Source organism: Schistocerca gregaria, chromosome 6 (assembly GCF_023897955.1).
Source record: "Schistocerca gregaria isolate iqSchGreg1 chromosome 6, iqSchGreg1.2, whole genome shotgun sequence".
In the NCBI taxonomy this organism is placed as follows: Eukaryota; Metazoa; Arthropoda; class Insecta; order Orthoptera; family Acrididae; genus Schistocerca; species Schistocerca gregaria.
This window is the reverse complement of record NC_064925.1, coordinates 347,564,736-347,583,702: the sequence shown is the minus strand read 5'-3', so window position 1 is coordinate 347,583,702 and position 18,967 is coordinate 347,564,736. Positions and strand designations below refer to the sequence as shown.

General features: G+C 39.4%; 1 long non-coding RNA gene across 1 annotated transcript in view; it reads left to right on the top strand.

Annotated features, from left to right (window-relative positions):
• Window positions 1–18,014, top strand: part of LOC126279116 (uncharacterized) — a 30,600-nt gene extending 12,586 nt beyond the window's left edge. The window contains exons 2-3 of the long non-coding RNA XR_007550786.1: window positions 15,950–16,023; window positions 17,691–18,014. This is a non-coding gene — a long non-coding RNA (uncharacterized LOC126279116). The remainder of the gene's footprint in view (window positions 1–15,949; window positions 16,024–17,690) is intronic.
• Window positions 18,015–18,967: the final 953 nt, after the last annotated feature.

Sequence of the window (18,967 nt, the reverse complement as noted above, 5' to 3'; positions counted from 1 at the left end):
ATGCAAAACAGACAAGAACTGAGTATCCCAATTGACCTTGATACTTTTAATGAAAACAAGGTAAATAGTGTCAGCCTCACCACTCCATTCAATAATTCTACCCCATATGCAGGAGCCTTCCTCATGTGTGCAAAACAGACAAGAACTGAGGAATTTACTTGGATCTCAATCTCTTTGAATGATGTTTACAAATCAATAAACAAACTAAGCAATTCCAAAACAGAAGATTGTTTTGGGCTCAGTAATTTATCACAAAGTTTAAAGCAAGGGAAACCAAAGCCAACTTTTCTCACTTTCAAACAGAGTCCTAGATGAAGGAATTTTTTCCAAACTGTCTCAAGCTCACAGTTACATTCCCTATGTACAAAAATGGCAATAAAGAAACTTCCAAATAACTACAGAACCTGTTCAAGAGTACTAGTCTCCTTAAAAAACCTGAAGGCATAAACAGATATATAGTAGCCATTTTAAAATCATCAAAATTTTAAATGAACAGCAGTGTGGATTTAGGTATTGCTTGTCAAATGTAACAGCAATTGCAGCTTTGATGAATAATGTTTGTGAATGGCATTAAAGAAGGCTGTCCATGTGTGGAACACTTATTGATTGAAGCAAAGAATTTGACTCCGCATTGCACAACATAATGGCCAAAAAGATATGATACTGTGGCATTGAAGACAAATCACTCCATTTATTCAAATAAAACAATTTAAACTCCAGGTTGGAATGTCAACAATGATTTAACCAGTAGGTTACATCTTTTATATGCAAATAAGCAGAGATAAACAATACTCTCAATAAAAAGAGGATATTTCCTGTTCATTGTCTACTTTGATTTCTTTTTGAATTATATACCATGTAAGAATGTACTATACCTACCCATATAGCCAAGCATATTAAAGTGCCTACTTCCAGGACACTGGGAGAGGCACTGGACCTAGGTCAAATCCAGCACTTAGTTTTTACATGGTTTCCACATCCACCAAGGTGAATACTTGGCAGATACCCAAGTCTCACCGCAGACACATGATACATAAACACTTTGAAAAATGGTGTCACAATTGACCATACAATTACACTAGACATAAACAGAAAGGGTACTCAGTGGGGGAGGGGGGCAGGTGTGGGTGGTTATCTAGCCATATCATTCAATAAAATGCCTTTGAGAGTGGGGACCCCATCTTAATAATGGTCTATATTTCGGTAGGCCAGGTTCTCCAAGAATCTGGAGAAGTACCATACTAGTCATAATGCAGTTGTGGCTGGACGAAGTAAGGAAGAGAAGAATGTACAACATGCTGATGATAAGACTCAAATAACCACAGGAGAAAATTTACACAAAGTGTATCAGATAACAAAGAGAAATGCAAGTGAGTAGTTACTGGTGTCAGCCCAATCAGCCGCACATTAACAATACAAAAACAGAATGAATCATTTTTAATTTCAAGGCAACTATAAATGAAAATGAAACAGTGAAATTAACAAAGTGGAAAAGATAGATTGCTACTAACCATAAAGAAAACACATTAAGTTGCAGACAGGCACTATTAAAAGACACTTATACAAAACTTTCGGCCACAGCCATCATCAGCAAAAGAGAAACAGGGCATCACACACCATTCATACACACAAGCAAGCACACCTCACAAGCAAGCACACCTCACTCACACATGACTGCCAACTCTGGCAGCTCAGGCCAGAATTTTAAACAGTAAATTACTGGCACTGATCATAGACCAAAATCTCTCCAGAGGACACATGAATCATGTGCACAGCACACTCACTTTTGTACTTTTTTAATTGTACAAATTAAGAAACTGAGAGCAAGCAGTTGATATTCCTGCTTTGCTTTCTTCCAGTACAGATATCTGATATAGGGTAATACCAAAGTAATTAAATGTATTTCCATACTGCAGAAGAAACCAATCACATGTTTATTAGGATTAGCAACCTGACAATCCTGCACAAATGGCTTTAAATGTCTTGGCATAATCACAATGCCCAGCCTGTCCATCTACACCTATCTGATATATGCTAGAGAACATCTAGATTAGATTAGATTAGATTAGATTAATACTTGTTCCATAGATCATGAATACGACACTTCGTAATGATGTGGAACGTGTCAGGTTAATAAAAGATGTCTGTACAAGAAATTACATTACACAAAATATTGCATGCACTAATGATTAAGAAAATTTAACTTGAGATAAGATGTGCATGCATACAATACCTGAAACAGTCGCTTGTTTGCTCTGTCTTCCTTAAGACTTGCTATAATCAATAGCTATAAATAATTAAAAATAATTTTTTTCTGTAAGTTGCCATACTCAGTTCATACAGCACCGGGAAAAAATATAATAATTTATTACAAACTTGGCTAAACTATATTGCATTCTATTCAACTGAAGAACTCCTAGAAACTAATCGTATATGTTTTACCCAAGTGATAAAGAAAACCTTTGAGTTGTCAAATAAGCCAGTAATGTCTGTAACCATTCATGGGATGTATCCCTGAAAGAATGATCGCAAACTGTTAAAAAGACAGACACAGTCATGCGCACACATCCTGTTGTAACATTAGGAACAAGCATGGCCAGGCTGGTGCATGTTTGGCAGCTGAGGAATTGTGGAGGCCATGCTGGGCAGAGCTCAGTAGGCCGCACAAGTCTCACAGTGTCATCAATAGATGGCAGCACCCTTTGAACCTCAGTGACTGGCAGACACTCTGAGTATGATAATTACCAAATATGTAGAATGGCTAGCAGGTAAACAGATGCCCAGGTCACATTTTCAGGAAAATCCACATGTCCTGGCCACTGACAAGTAATACATAATGTAACAGATAAATGTTTATGATGCACAAATTGCTATCTAATTTGCTGATCCCACAAAAAAAAAGGTTCTCTAAACTTTTAGGGCATGCACCTGTACAAATTATCAAGTGAAAGTTTGAATGTCATTGTTAATAAGGCCCCCAAATACACTGTTGCATTTCTACGAGTTGGCAAGGCTAATGTCTAGGAGTCAACCAAATACATTTGTCACATTAACCCAAAAATCTCATCACATGTTCAAATAAATACAGGTTGGGATTTGTGGTGAAAGATAATGTTCACTACTCACAGCATTTTTTAACAAGTAACAAAACTCAGTTTATTTAGTTTACTATAACACTTATCATAGGTTAATAATTCTTTATCACTGAATTAATGAATGTCTGAGTGAGAGTTTAAACTGCAATGCAGCAGTATCTCACATTATGTATCATGTACACTTCTAGGTTGTTTTTTTTTTTTAAAAAAAAAAAAAAAAAAACCTCAAAAAATAAATCAAAGTTCATTTCATGCACATTTAAAGTTTCAGTTACACAATTGTGAACTAGCTCAATTCCAAATGCCAACCACTTGCAAATAACTGCAGTAAAATTCTAGAGTTCAGACTAGTACACCTAATGCAAAATATTTAAACTTCACAAGTTACAATATGTCAGTGCTCGGTAGAGACACATGCAAACATTACAAGTCTGTGATTCAACACTTAGAGAACTTTTGACACACATAAGACATGAAATCATACATACTGCATCGCTTAGACCTCAAAGCCGACTGCTCATCTCCTCCTCCAAATCTGAATCAAGGCCCCGCACGTGATGGTGGTAGCCTATTTACACCCTTAACTCTGCCTTCCACAGCATACTTAAAAAATACTATACATTTATTGTTGTACACGTGTGTCATATATCAGTTTGTAATCAGATTTCCTTAGCTTTCTGTGGCTGTTTTTAGTTTTTCTTGAAATTAAATAGTTTTTTCAGAAAAAAATTGTAATAGTAAACACTACTTTACGATGTTTTGTAGTTAACAACTATAAACAATTAAAAGTAAGTACACTCATACATTCCTATCTATGTTTGCATCGTAATGCTGCCACTATTTTCATTGTTTTATTCATTGTTTAGGTAAAAATTCATGTTTTATGCACAAAATGCACTTTCCAGCTTGTAGTTTAAGGTAGGTAAGGTTTACAAAGGATCTACTATGATCCCCTGATACCCTGAATTGCTCAATCACTTTGTTTTTGAAAATTACTTACGGGATCATCAAGATATTAAATTCCAGAGTTTGTTCTAGAACAAAACATGTAGTATTAAATAACTTAAGAACTACTATTCTGATTGAGGATGCATTTTTATACATGCATTCATTATATGTTTGTATTTGTAACCATTTTACTGGCTTCTTTGTAACTAATCAGGTAGTTTTTAATGAATTTAGTCTTCTTTACCATTTGTGCTGGTCACTCAATTCAGCCATGGCAGTGCCCTCTCTATGTTTTTTGCCAACAGGCAGAAATGCATGTTTGCCTAATCACATAGACAGAGCGTATGTTTACCTTCTAACCATACGGCAGACTTGGTAACTCTCATATTCAAAGTGTCTACCAATCACTGAGGCTCGACAACTGTTGCCATCTACTGATGACACCATGAGACCCACATGGCTCACTGAGCTCTGCCTAGTGAGGCTTCCAGTCTTCCTCAGCTGTCGACACATGCCAGCCTGGTCATGCTCACTCCTGCAGTCCAACAGAACACACACACATGGCCACATTGGCCTTTTTAACAGTTTTCAATCATTCTCACAGTGATGTGTCCTCTTACTGTACATATAATGGATTACTGTATAAAACTAGACTACACCATCATCTTTTATGAAGCTAGCTGCATGAAAAGTACTGAAAGGGGAATAAAAGTTCTGCTTGTTAAAAGAGCTGTAAATATCAAAATATTAAAAAACAAACCAAAAGAGTACCTCATTACCCATTCATTCTAAAATATATCAGAATATTTGGACCCAGGTGTGTAAATTCCAGTAGTAACTGCTTAGTAGGACAATGTGAGAAAATCATGCTCCATTATAGCTCTGCAACAGCTACCATCAGACGGCTGTTACAGGCAATATCTACAAATATATAAATACCAGTGTGACTAGTTAAAAGACATGAGAGATTAAGGCAATGGATATTATTGGTGGCAATTACCTGTAGACTTCAATTATGATATTAAGAGAATGCACATTTAAACTTTTATAAGTTAGAATGTACACACTATATTCCTGTCTGAGCATCTTACTACTAGTACTTACTGGTGTGAGAGGACGGAGGGTTGCAAAGGTGAGAAACAATAGAAGAATTGACAGCAAATGATTTATGGGAACCTAACTCATGTTGCAAACCAATTTCCCAACTACAAAGGCCAACAGACTAATACTGTAATACACACATGTTACCCTCTGATTTCATAATATCATTTTGTTATTTTTCTGTTACTCAATATTCTTTGGCCGAAGTTTTTATTTCCACAATATGAGAAGTCAATATGTTCCTTATATATATATATATATATATATATATATATATATATATATATATATATATATATATATATATATATATATATATATATTAATTCCAAGACTTACCAAGCGGGAAAGCGCCGGCAGACAGGCACATGAACAAAACACACAAACACACACACAGAATTACAAGCTTTCGCAACTGGCAGTTGCTTCGTCAGGAAGGAAGGAAGGAGAGGGAAAAATGAAAGGGTGTGGGTTTTAAGGGAGAGGGTGTGGCAATTACCTGTAGACTTCAATTATGATATTAAGAGAATGCACATTTAAACTTTTATAAGTTAGAATGTACACACTATATATTTTTCCCATGTGGAAGTTTCTTTCTGTTTTATTTATATATATATATATATATATATATATATATATATATATATATATAAAACAGAAAGAAACTTCCACATGGGAAAAATATATTAAAAATAAAGATTCCAAGACTTACCAAGCGGGAAAGCGCCGGCAGACAGGCACATGAACAAAACACACAAACACACACACAGAATTACAAGCTTTCGCAACTGGCAGTTGCTTCGTCAGGAAGGAAGGAAGGAGAGGGAAAAATGAAAGGGTGTGGGTTTTAAGGGAGAGGGTAAGGAGTCATTCCAATCCCGGGAGCGGAAAGACTTCCCTTAGGGGAAAAAAAAAAAAAGGACAGGTATACACTCGCACACACACACACACACATATCCATCCGCACATACACAGACACAAGCAGACATATTTAAAGGCAAAGAGTTAAGGGCAGAGATGTCAGTCGAGGCGGAAGTACAGAGGCAAAGAAGTTGTTGAAAGACAGGTGAGGTATGAGCGGCGGCAACTTGAAATTAGCGGAGGTTGAGGCCTGGCGGATATCGAGAAGAGAGGATATACTGAAGGGCGAGTTCCCATCTCCGGAGTTCGGATAGGTTGGTGTTGGTGGGAAGTATCCAGATAACTCGGACAGTGTAACACTGTGCCAAGATGTGCTGGCCGTGCATCAAGGCATGTTTAGCCACAGGGTGATCCTCATTACCAACAAACACTGTCTGCCTGTGTCCATTCATGCGAATGGACAGTTTGTTGCTGGTCATTCCCACATAGAAAGCATCACAGTGCAGGCAGGTCAGTTGGTAAATCACGTGGGTGCTTTCACATGTGGCTCTCCCTTTGATTGTGTACACCTTCCGGGTTACAGGACTGGAGTAGGTGGTGGTGGGAGGGTGCATAGGACAGGTTTTACACCGGGGGCGGTTGCAAGGGTAGGAGCCAGAGGGTAGGGGAGGTGGTTTGGGGATTTCATAGGGATGAACCAAGAGGTTACGAAGGTTAGGTGGACGGCGGAAAGACACTCTTGGTGGAGTGGGGAGGATTTCATGAAGGATGGATCTCATTTCGGGGCAGGATTTTAGGAAGTCGTATCCCTGCTGGAGAGCCACATTCAAGGTCTGATCCAGTCCTGGGAAGTATTCTGTTACAAGTGGGGCACTTTTGGGGTTCTTCTGTGAGAGGTTCTGGGTTTGAGGGGATGAGGAAGTGGCTCTGGTTATCTGCTTCTGTACCAGGTTGGGAGGGTAGTTGCGGGATGCGAAAGCTGTTTTCAGGTTGTTGGTGTAATGGTCGAGGGATTCAGGACTGGAGCAGATTCGTTTGCCACGAAGGCCTAGGCTGTAGGGAAGGGACCGTTTGATATGGAATGGGTGGCAGCTGTCATAATGGAGGTACTGTTGCTTGTTGGTGGGTTTGATGTGGACGGATGTGTGCAGCTGGCCATTGGACAGATGGAGGTCAACATCTAGGAAAGTGGCATGGGATTTGGAGTAGGACCAGGTGAATCTGATGGAACCAAAGGAGTTGAGGTTGGAGAGGAAATTCTGGAGTTGTTCTTCACTGTGAGTCCAGATCATGAAGATGTCGTCAATAAATCTGTACCAAACTTTGGGTTGGCAGGCTTGGGTAACCAAGAAGGCTTCCTCTAAGCGACCCATAAATAGGTTGGCATACGAGGGGGCCATCCTGGTACCCATGGCTGTTCCCTTTGATTGTTGGTATGTCTGGCCTTCAAAAGTGAAGAAGTTGTGGGTCAGGATGAAGCTGGCTAAGGTGACGAGGAAAGAGGTTTTAGGTAGGGTGGCAGGTGATCGGCGTGAAAGGAAGTGCTCCATTGCAGCGAGGCCCTGGACGTGCGGGAATATCCCGCACGTCCAGGGCCTCGCTGCAATGGAGCACTTCCTTTCACGCCGATCACCTGCCACCCTACCTAAAACCTCTTTCCTCGTCACCTTAGCCAGCTTCATCCTGACCCACAACTTCTTCACTTTTGAAGGCCAGACATACCAACAATCAAAGGGAACAGCCATGGGTACCAGGATGGCCCCCTCGTATGCCAACCTATTTATGGGTCGCTTAGAGGAAGCCTTCTTGGTTACCCAAGCCTGCCAACCCAAAGTTTGGTACAGATTTATTGACGACATCTTCATGATCTGGACTCACAGTGAAGAACAACTCCAGAATTTCCTCTCCAACCTCAACTCCTTTGGTTCCATCAGATTCACCTGGTCCTACTCCAAATCCCATGCCACTTTCCTAGATGTTGACCTCCATCTGTCCAATGGCCAGCTGCACACATCCGTCCACATCAAACCCACCAACAAGCAACAGTACCTCCATTATGACAGCTGCCACCCATTCCATATCAAACGGTCCCTTCCCTACAGCCTAGGCCTTCGTGGCAAACGAATCTGCTCCAGTCCTGAATCCCTCGACCATTACACCAACAACCTGAAAACAGCTTTCGCATCCCGCAACTACCCTCCCAACCTGGTACAGAAGCAGATAACCAGAGCCACTTCCTCATCCCCTCAAACCCAGAACCTCTCACAGAAGAACCCCAAAAGTGCCCCACTTGTAACAGAATACTTCCCAGGACTGGATCAGACCTTGAATGTGGCTCTCCAGCAGGGATACGACTTCCTAAAATCCTGTCCCGAAATGAGATCCATCCTTCATGAAATCCTCCCCACTCCACCAAGAGTGTCTTTCCGCCGTCCACCTAACCTTCGTAACCTCTTGGTTCATCCCTATGAAATCCCCAAACCACCTCCCCTACCCTCTGGCTCCTACCCTTGCAACCGCCCCCGGTGTAAAACCTGTCCTATGCACCCTCCCACCACCACCTACTCCAGTCCTGTAACCCGGAAGGTGTACACAATCAAAGGGAGAGCCACATGTGAAAGCACCCACGTGATTTACCAACTGACCTGCCTGCACTGTGATGCTTTCTATGTGGGAATGACCAGCAACAAACTGTCCATTCGCATGAATGGACACAGGCAGACAGTGTTTGTTGGTAATGAGGATCACCCTGTGGCTAAACATGCCTTGATGCACGGCCAGCACATCTTGGCACAGTGTTACACCGTCCGAGTTATCTGGATACTTCCCACCAACACCAACCTATCCGAACTCCGGAGATGGGAACTCGCCCTTCAGTATATCCTCTCTTCTCGATATCCGCCAGGCCTCAACCTCCGCTAATTTCAAGTTGCCGCCGCTCATACCTCACCTGTCTTTCAACAACTTCTTTGCCTCTGTACTTCCGCCTCGACTGACATCTCTGCCCTTAACTCTTTGCCTTTAAATATGTCTGCTTGTGTCTGTGTATGTGCGGATGGATATGTGTGTGTGTGTGTGCGAGTGTATACCTGTCCTTTTTTTTTTTTTCCCCTAAGGGAAGTCTTTCCGCTCCCGGGATTGGAATGACTCCTTACCCTCTCCCTTAAAACCCACACCCTTTCATTTTTCCCTCTCCTTCCTTCCTTCCTGACGAAGCAACTGCCAGTTGCGAAAGCTTGTAATTCTGTGTGTGTGTTTGTGTGTTTTGTTCATGTGCCTGTCTGCCGGCGCTTTCCCGCTTGGTAAGTCTTGGAATCTTTATTTTTAATATATATATATATATATATATATATATATATATATATATATATATATATATATATATATATAACACTGTTGATAAGTGGTTTCTCTTGCTCCTGATCCTGGATAACATATGCTCTTATTCTTACTTTCTCTATTTCTTTTTGGTTTTCATACACAGAAAATAAGCTCTTGACATGTGGAGATGGATGGAACATCTATATCTGAGTTAACTGCTCACTCTACCAGTTCATTGTACGTTCCTTGTGAGTAGTGTTTTTACACTTATCATTACTTCATACACATACTTCTGTCAAAGATTTTTGTAATGTTTATTCCATTTGACACATAGCTACATTGGAGTCCTGAACAAGAAATAAATTTCTATTTCTTTTTAACTTGATGTTCAAAATTTAAAGAGGGTGCTGATGAAATATATATACTCCATATACCACTGGACAGTGCATGACCCTGCAGTTTAGTGTCCTTAAATCATACTTACTATCGTCAGCATTTGAAATTTGAATAAATCATATTAAAAATGAGATGTTGAGCATACAAAACATACCTCTCAATTCAAATTCCTTCATCTTCTGCTCGACAGCTTTTTTTGCTTTATGAAAGTCAGCTCCCAGTTTTTGTTGACATATTGTTGATACTTCCCACTTGTGTCTGTAATAGTTTGTAAAACTTACTTAAAATCCAGTATAATATTCACATAGAAGTGATGGTACAGTCTTATTTGGAAAATTTGAGCTTTATCAACCCAAAATAATCTAAAGAAAATTAAAAAGTGGGAAATGTAGATCTTTAAGAAGTTATTTAACAGAATGACTGAATCCAAATGTCATTCACAATCACACTATTTTATTAATTTGTTAAAGAGCAATACAGAGCTGTAATCGAAATAGCAGTATGTATCATCACTGTGGTATGACTTACTTTACAGTACTGGATGCACACCATACAACAAAATAAAGCACAATTTCAGTGTCAAGTTCTAATACCTGTACAACACAGAAATAACAAAATACTTTGGTGTCTGCTTACTTTATTGCAAACAAAGTTATGACAAATGATTCAGGGGAGGCAATCAAGAAATCCATTATTTTCTCCAGTGCAACACGACTTTTCTCCACTCTGAATTCCATCATTTGTCTAACAAGATCAATTTCTCTCTGGAAATCCATCTCCATGTCTTCTGTTATTCTTCTGTCAATCTCAAAATGTGAATGTGGAATTTTTTGTGATACTGGCAATCTGTCATTCCTGTTAGAAACAATAATTCTCACTATAATTTTCTACTTAGCCAACAAAGTATATGAAAATCAAACATAAAACCAGAGAAGAATAGGTGGATGGTGATCAGAGTTTCACAATAACATGTACTATCTCTGCAGTAATTTTTGACCAGTTTTAGATGGCTCTACTGATAACGGAAGCAATTAAGCTCTACACCATACAATTCTGTTGTAGAGAGTGGAGGAAATATGCTCTGTTTCAATCATGAATTTCTAGCATAAATAGTATCCTTATTTAATGCTCCATACCTTGAATCTTGCAACTGAATTGGACCTGTTTGAATGTATCACACAATAAAAGCCAAAACTGTTTCTCCTGAGAGCATTGGTGGTAGGGCTTCTGTGAACTGTGAACTGTTTCACCATTCATTTTCACAGAAAATACTCAAAATACAGCACAACAAATGAAACCGAATCATCATGTTGAAATGGCAAATGTTACTGAAATTTCTTGCTCACAGAGAGTGTCAAACACAATATTAATCTAAACGACAACATTACGAAAAGAGTAAATTGCTACTCACCATATAGTGGAGATGTTGAGTTGCACACAAAGACTACTAAACACGTAAGTAATGGAGTGCTCTGTGGTTTGGAAGGCAACATGTAGAATGCAGAAAAGAAGATATAGAAAACAACATACAATGAGTACAGTAGCATTAAAAAATAGTAACAAAAGTAAACAGCACTGGTTTATATGATGGAATAAAAGCTGTAAGCAAAATCAAACAATGGAAAATCCAGGTCAGAATATTGACAGTATTATGAAAAGGGTAGATTGCTACTCACCACATAATGGAGATATTGAGTCATCTGCTACAAGGTGAACAGCAATTAATACTTTCCATAATATTGTCATTATTCCATCCCAGATTTTCCACTGTTTGATTTTTCCTAACAGCTTTTTTTGCCATTGGTAAGAGATGAGGTACTGGCAGAATTGAAGCTGTGAGGACGGGGCGTGAGTCATGCTTGGGTAGCTCAGATGGTAGAGCACTTGCCCACGAAAGGCAAAGGTCCCAAGTTTGAGTCTCGGTCCGGCACACAGTTTTCATCTGCCAGGAAGTTTCATATCAGCGCACACTCCACTGTAGGGTGAAAATTTCATTCTAGAAACAACCACCAGGCTGTGGCTAAGCCATGTCTCCACAATATCCTTTCTTGCAGGAGTGCTAGTTCTGCAAGGTTCGCAGGAGAGCTTCTCTGAAGTTTGGGATGTAGGATATGAGATACTGGTGGAATTGAAGCTGTGTGAGTCATGCTTGGGTAGCTCAGATGGTAGAGCACTTGTCCACGAAAGGCAAAGGTCCCGAGTTCGAGTCTCGGTCTGACACACAGTTTTAATCTTTTCAGAATTTTCTAAGTTACAAAAGAATTATTGCCACTATACACAATTTCAACAGTAATTTTACAATAATATGAAAACACTGAAATTTTAACAGGTAGTATCTATGGAGTTGGTGTGGGGCCTCAATTACAGAATTTATTAGAATACCAACCTACAATTATATTAAAGCTTGGTGTGGAGCTCATTCAACTAGTAAAAAAATGGGGTCACTGTGTCAGGACTTCCCATGAGAGCATCATCCACCTGTAGTGGAGCAGTAAGAAGGTTGGACAAGACAGGGGCATAAGGCACCAATACTGACCTGGCAGTGACAGCATATGGAACTACTGGCAAGAAATTGTACTTTTAGCACTACAGCCAGTTGCACCTCAATGGTGTTGTGAAGTTAGTCAAACCACATATGGAAAATGCCAGAAGTTGATCTAGTATCTGTCCACAGAATTGGTGTATGGTCCTTTACCAGGCATGGCCTATTCCAAAATAATATTTGAAAGAGGGAAGTGATTCATCAAATTAATCAAAATGCACAGATTGTCCCCAAAACTTAGAATCAAAATTGTACAAGTGGTAGAAGATCCTAAACTGAATTCTTTCAGATAAGGATCTAACTGTGGGAAATAATATTTAGTATCTTGTTGACATGAACAACAACATACACTCCTGGAAATTGAAATAAGAACACCGTGAATTCATTGTCCCAGGAAGGGGAAACTTTATTGACACATTCCTGGGGTCAGATACATCACATGATCACACTGACAGAACCACAGGCACAAAGACACAGGCAACAGAGCATGCACAATGTCGGCACTAGTACAGTGTATATCCACCTTTCGCAGCAATGCAGGCTGCTATTCTCCCATGGGGACGATCGTAGAGATGCTGGATGTAGTCCTGTGGAACGGCTTGCCATGCCATTTCCACCTGGCGCCTCAGTTGGACCAGCGTTCGTGCTGGACGTGCAGACCGCGTGAGACGACGCTTCATCCAGTCCCAAACATGCTCAATGGGGGACAGATCCGGAGATCTTGCTGGCCAGGGTAGTTGACTTACACCTTCTAGAGCACGTTGGGTGGCACGGGATACATGCGGCCGTGCATTGTCCTGTTGGAACATCAAGTTCCCATGCCGGTCTAGGAATGGTAGAACGTTGGGTTCGATGACGGTTTGGATGTACCGTGCACTATTCAGTGTCCCCTCGACCATCACCAGAGGTGTACGGCCAGTGTAGGAGATCGTTCCCCACACCATGATGCCGGGTGTTGGCCCTGTGTGCCTCGGTCGTATGCAGTCCTGATTGTGGCGCTCACCTGCACGGCGCCAAACACGCATACGACCATCATTGGCACCAAGGCAGAAGCGACTCTCATCGCTGAAGACGACACGTCTCCATTCGTCCCTCCAATCACGCCTGTCGCGACACCACTGGAGGCGGGCTGCACAATGTTGGGGCGTGAGCGGAAGACGGCCTAACGGTGTGCGGGACCGTAGCCCAGCTTCATGGAGACGGTTGCGAATGGTCCTCGCCGATACCCCAGGTGCAACAGTGTCCCTAATTTGCTGGGAAGAGGCGGTGCGGTCCCCTACGGCACTGCGTAGGATCCTACGGTCTTGGCGTGCATCCGTGCGTCGCTGCGGTCCGGTCCCAGGTCGACGGGCACGTGCACCTTCCGCCGACCACTGGCGACAACATCGATGTACTGTGGAGACCTCACGCCCCACGTGTTGAGCAATTCGGCGGTACATCCACCCGGCCTCCCGCATGCCCACAATTCGCCCTCGCTCTAAGTCCGTCAACTGCACATACGGTTCACGTCCACGCTGTCGCGGCATGCTACCAGTGTTAAAGACTGCGATGGAGCTCCGTATGCCACGGCAAACTGGTTGACACTGACGGCGGCGGTGCACAAATGCTGCGCAGCTAGCGCCATTCGACGGCCAACACCGCGGTTCCTGGTGTGTCCGCTGTGCCGTGCGTGTGATCATTGCTTGTACAGCCCTCTCCCAGTGTCCGGAGCAAGTATGGTGGGTCTGACACACCGGTGTCAATGTGTTCTTTTTTCCATTTCCAGGAGTGTATTTTGTAATGCATGTGATGCAAATGCGAATGTAATGTAAACACCACTCATGGAGCAGAGCTTAGATCTGTTCTAACTGGCTGGTTGCTGGGTACAAGGCTGTGCAAGGAGTGACCTACAATCATGGGACATGAGGTTAGCATGTTGCTGATCATTCTAGGAGTTATTGTCAGTAGATGAATCCTTATGGTTACTCCAGCAGCTCCTCATTTTTCCGTACAAGGCTGAGCAAACTCCATTACAGACCTCTTACATCTCAGAAAAAATATTAGGTGGTAACAGATATTGTACTTGGTTCCTTCTGCACTGAAGGTAATGACGCTAACCACTTGGATGCAAACAGAATGTAAAAGTTTTCTGCTCTCTCTTAAATATCCCTGTTATCTGTTTTACTACGAGACAGACAGTTAAGATCCTATCAACCAACTCCTCTTCTGTTTCTAAAGGGGTGTTGTATACCAATGACTTCATATAACCCCACTGAGGATTCTTGGATTATCTCCCCAAGATATTAAAATTTTTTAAACTTTTCAAATTGACCAATGTCAGATTTGAGAAATTTTCATTTAGTTTTAATGTCTGTAAAAAAAATTCGGCTTTCTCTGCAGAAATTCTTAAGCTGATCCTACCAACTATTTTTCCTAAAAGATTAATTTGTGTTAAAGTAGATGTCACGATATCAGGAAGTACAGTAAAGTCATCTGCAAATGTGAGACAATTTATTGTAATATCTTTGTTTCCTCTTCCCAACTTTATTGATGAAATCTTATATTCATTTACTTTTTCATTCGAAATACTCACTACCTTTCCTAGGACACAATTAAATAGAATTGGTGATATGCCATCATCTTGCCATACATTCATGTTTATTTCAATGGTCTGATATATTTCTCACATAAATTTCACTTCAGATACTGTGTCTGTAAGTGTTTCATGTATAGAATTTGCTAGTTTAGACTTTATATGAAATTCTCAGATTATTTTAAAAGTAGTTTGTTTGTCAACAGAATCAAAGGCCTTCTTGAAATTGGCAAACATTACTACAATACTTTTTGAATTTAGTAATCAGTGGCAAATGACTGATTCCTGATTAAATATTTGTTCAGAACATTGTATGTCCTTCCTAAAACCACCTTGACATTCACCTAAATGACTGTCTAGTGTTGTTTCAAGTTTGCTTAATAAAATCTTGGAAAATACTTTATATGCACCTGGTAGCAAAGAAATTCCTCTGTAATTGTTAGTGTATTGTTTATTGCCTTTCTTCTGAAGCGGATGTATCAACATTGCATTCCACTCTCCTGAGATTTTTTTCCATTTTCCAGATTTCTTCAAAGATTCATTTTAGATTTTTTAAATTTTTGGTACAGGCATTTCAAAAATTCCACTATAATAGAGTCTTTTCCACTACCTTTATTGTTTTTTTTCTTAGTTTTTAATTACTTCAATTTTTTGATAGCTAGAAGCAAATATTTTTCTAGATTTTCATGAGTGTTTGAGAATTCCACCTTATGGATTGGTTCTTGGCAATTAAGAAGCTGATTAAATATGTTGTAAGTATTTCACAGTGTTCAGTGTTGCCTAAGCCAAGTTTGTCATTTTTATTTAAGAAACAAACACTTGGTATTTGGTACTCTTTAGTCTGCCCTTAAATGTCTGATAAAATCACGAGTATTATTTTTCGAAAAGTTTTCATCAATTGCTGCAAGTTTCCTGTTTTCAAAATCTTTTTTAGTTCTAATTATCCTTGCAGTTGAAATTGGCCATAGTGTTCAATTTTTCTTGAGCATTTAACTTTTTTCATTTTTTGGCCCTCTCTGCTAAAGCTTCATATATTTCATTCCACATTACTTTATTTTTCTATTTGCTCAACCCAAATGTTTTCTGTGCAACAGGAATATTTTTTTTTTCCAGATAATTCTGACCAGTTGCCGCGTTCACCTTTTCTAATGTTATCTTTATGTTGCTGAATTGCTTCTTTTGTTACAGTAAGTTTGTCTGTACTATATTTTATTAGTTTTTGTGATTTTTTTTATTTGTTAGGTAGGAGTTAATCTTGATTTTAGAGATGTAGTGATCAGAGTCAAATTCATCATTCTTTATACTTTCACATTTATAATTTCCTTAGTACATTTTTGAGAAACAGCTACATGATTTAACTGTAATTCTTCCACTAGTGGGTTTGGCGACATTAATATTTTTTTTATAGTACATTTTCTTTTGTAAGAAAAAGCTAGAAGTTATCTGTGAATGTTTGAAACAAATCAAAATACATAAATATATAGTAAAAGTAGAGAGAGAGAGAGAGAGAGAGAGAGAGAGAGAGAGAGAGAGAGAGATTTACATAAACATTAATGGGGATCATCACAGTCGTAAATTACTAGATTATACTAATGAGCAACAAGTGTCTGCCGGAAGAACTGCAGAATAGGTAATTGAAAAAAATATTCTTCATGAAAAATCTTCTATTTTCTGCACATCGCTATTGATATGACTGTGTGAGGCATTAAAGGACAAAGATGAAAGACAGACATTACTAATAAAATAATCTTAATTAACTTGCCACAGAGGTGTCATTCTATATCACTTTATTCTGTTTGCTTCAACCCAGCAAAGTCCAATATGTTTACAGTTATCAATTATGTTTACAGTCATCAAATCTTCAGACAATGGTTTATGTTTATTAATATGAATGCAACATAAAAGAATAACATAATGATAAAAAAGGAATGTAATACAATACTCTTCTTTCTCTGCCTAACATTTTCTGCCTTCCAACCACCTATCACTACTTTGGATGTTTTCAGAAGACCTCAATTGTGTGTATGTGTGTGTTTTGTTAATTCTGAAGAAGAATTTTCTCTCCGAAAGACATCCCATTTTTTTATTCTATATTATCAATGTGTTTCTTTCCATCTTTAGTTATTTTCATTCTATGCCTTTTTTTACCAAACATATTTTCAAAACACCACTTTAAAGATTATCCTATTAGAGGCTGAGTGGATTAAATACTTGCTCCCCCTTTCAAAAGAGTTACTCAAATCCTGTCATTAAAAACTGCTGATAACTAGACTACGTATCATCCTGGGTCTTCCATATCCAATAAATCAGTATGCTGCAAGTTTCCTCATGGTTATGAAAAATATTTGTTGAATATACAATAAAAGCATGGTAAAAATAATTTACAATGAGCTTTAAATACATCTGGGAGATGTTAGTACTGTTGGAAGAATAGCCTGTAGGATGTCTATAACTACAATATCAGTATATGAAAGTACAACAAATACAATTATATAGCTGGTAGTGAATAAGGTGCATCATAAAGTATGTCAGTTGACTGACGTTAGTAATGTAATAGGCATATGACAGATAGCAGGCAGACAAGATGGCTTCAGATTGATATGAAAACTTTACATCTTAAACCAAAAATTCTGAGGCCCCAAGAGCATCAGCTATAAATCTTTCACCATAGATATTGTGTGACTTATAATTAAAACACAAACATTACTATAAGAATTCAATTTTTTATTTTAAACTAATGATACCTCTCCAAAAGATTTTTGAAATTAGCTTGATAATCTTCCAAAAGACTTAATATTTCCTCTTTTCTCTTTCTGGCAGTTTTCAATTTCTTTTCTTTCACTTTTTGCTGTAGGGTCTCTTCCAAGGAACAAGAAGTATTCAAGTCTTCTCCTAGAAGATCATTACCCTGATAGAAGGAAAAATGCAATGACAAACAGTTCAATTCAGAGATGGAGATAATCAGAAAAACATAAACTGCCCAAGATACAGGATTAAAACAGTCTGATACACTGTACATTTTGTAATTTGTACAGCACTAGTTGTAATAAATAAGTAGAAGTAAAGTTAGGTTTCTTTTGCAATGGCATCTGTGTACTTCTTTCAAATTAATATGAAACATTAAATAAATACTATCAGTTAACACATCTGCTTTTAACACACTGGCTGAACTTTTAATTAAAACTGTAGCATATGGACAACAATATACCAATTTTATGTAGAATTACTGTAGTGACCTGCATAGAATCCACATCTGAGATCTGGGTGAGCAGTTGTAAGACATGCCATAGGAGTTGGCAGATGTTAGAACTATCAGACGTTGTAACAAATGGATATGTGTGCAACCTCTCCTCCATGCACTCTATCGGCCAGCTGACAGCTTACAGAGTTGGGCTTGGACAGTCCCACCCTCATTACAGGTTGACATTCTGACTAGGATTGTTGAACTAGTAATGTAGCCACTCTGTGACAAGTGCCATCATGAACAAGTTACTTATGGACATAACACTGTTGTGTCCATATAGTCTACATGTTCTTGTGGTTAAAACACATTGTTGATGAATATGGTCATATTTTCAAGCTTTTTTTTTTTTGTGCTTCAAATGTTAGTGCATCATGGTCATGCAACAGGTTTTGCCAGTGTTGTTCTCTGAACCTTCATTGTCTCTAGCTGTGTTCACTCCTCTGTTCCTCCCCCCCCCCTTCCCCCCCGTCCACCATCTGAAGAGGTGGTGGAAGATTGGGAGGTGTGCAAACACCACCTACGGCAGCATTTCCACACCTTCCACATTACAGATGTGGAGGTTAGCCATGCACTGTTTTTGTCATAGATTTCTCCTACCTTGTATCAGATGTTGCAGCAGTTGGCCCCATTGCAGGAACTTTCCTCACTGTCATTTGACAATTTCTGTTCAGTGTTGTCTTTCTATTACTACTGCTGTATGCATGTTGTGGCAGCTAGAGCTGAATTCTACAAATTGCAAGAAGCAACCCCATGAGTCTTATTTTGTCTGGGCTGCAACCTTCCACACCCTTAATTGCAAGTGCCATTTTGTCATGTCCAAGTCAAAAGAATCATACACGGGCGGCATGGTTCACAATGTTATCATACACTCTGCCCCAAATAAGGAA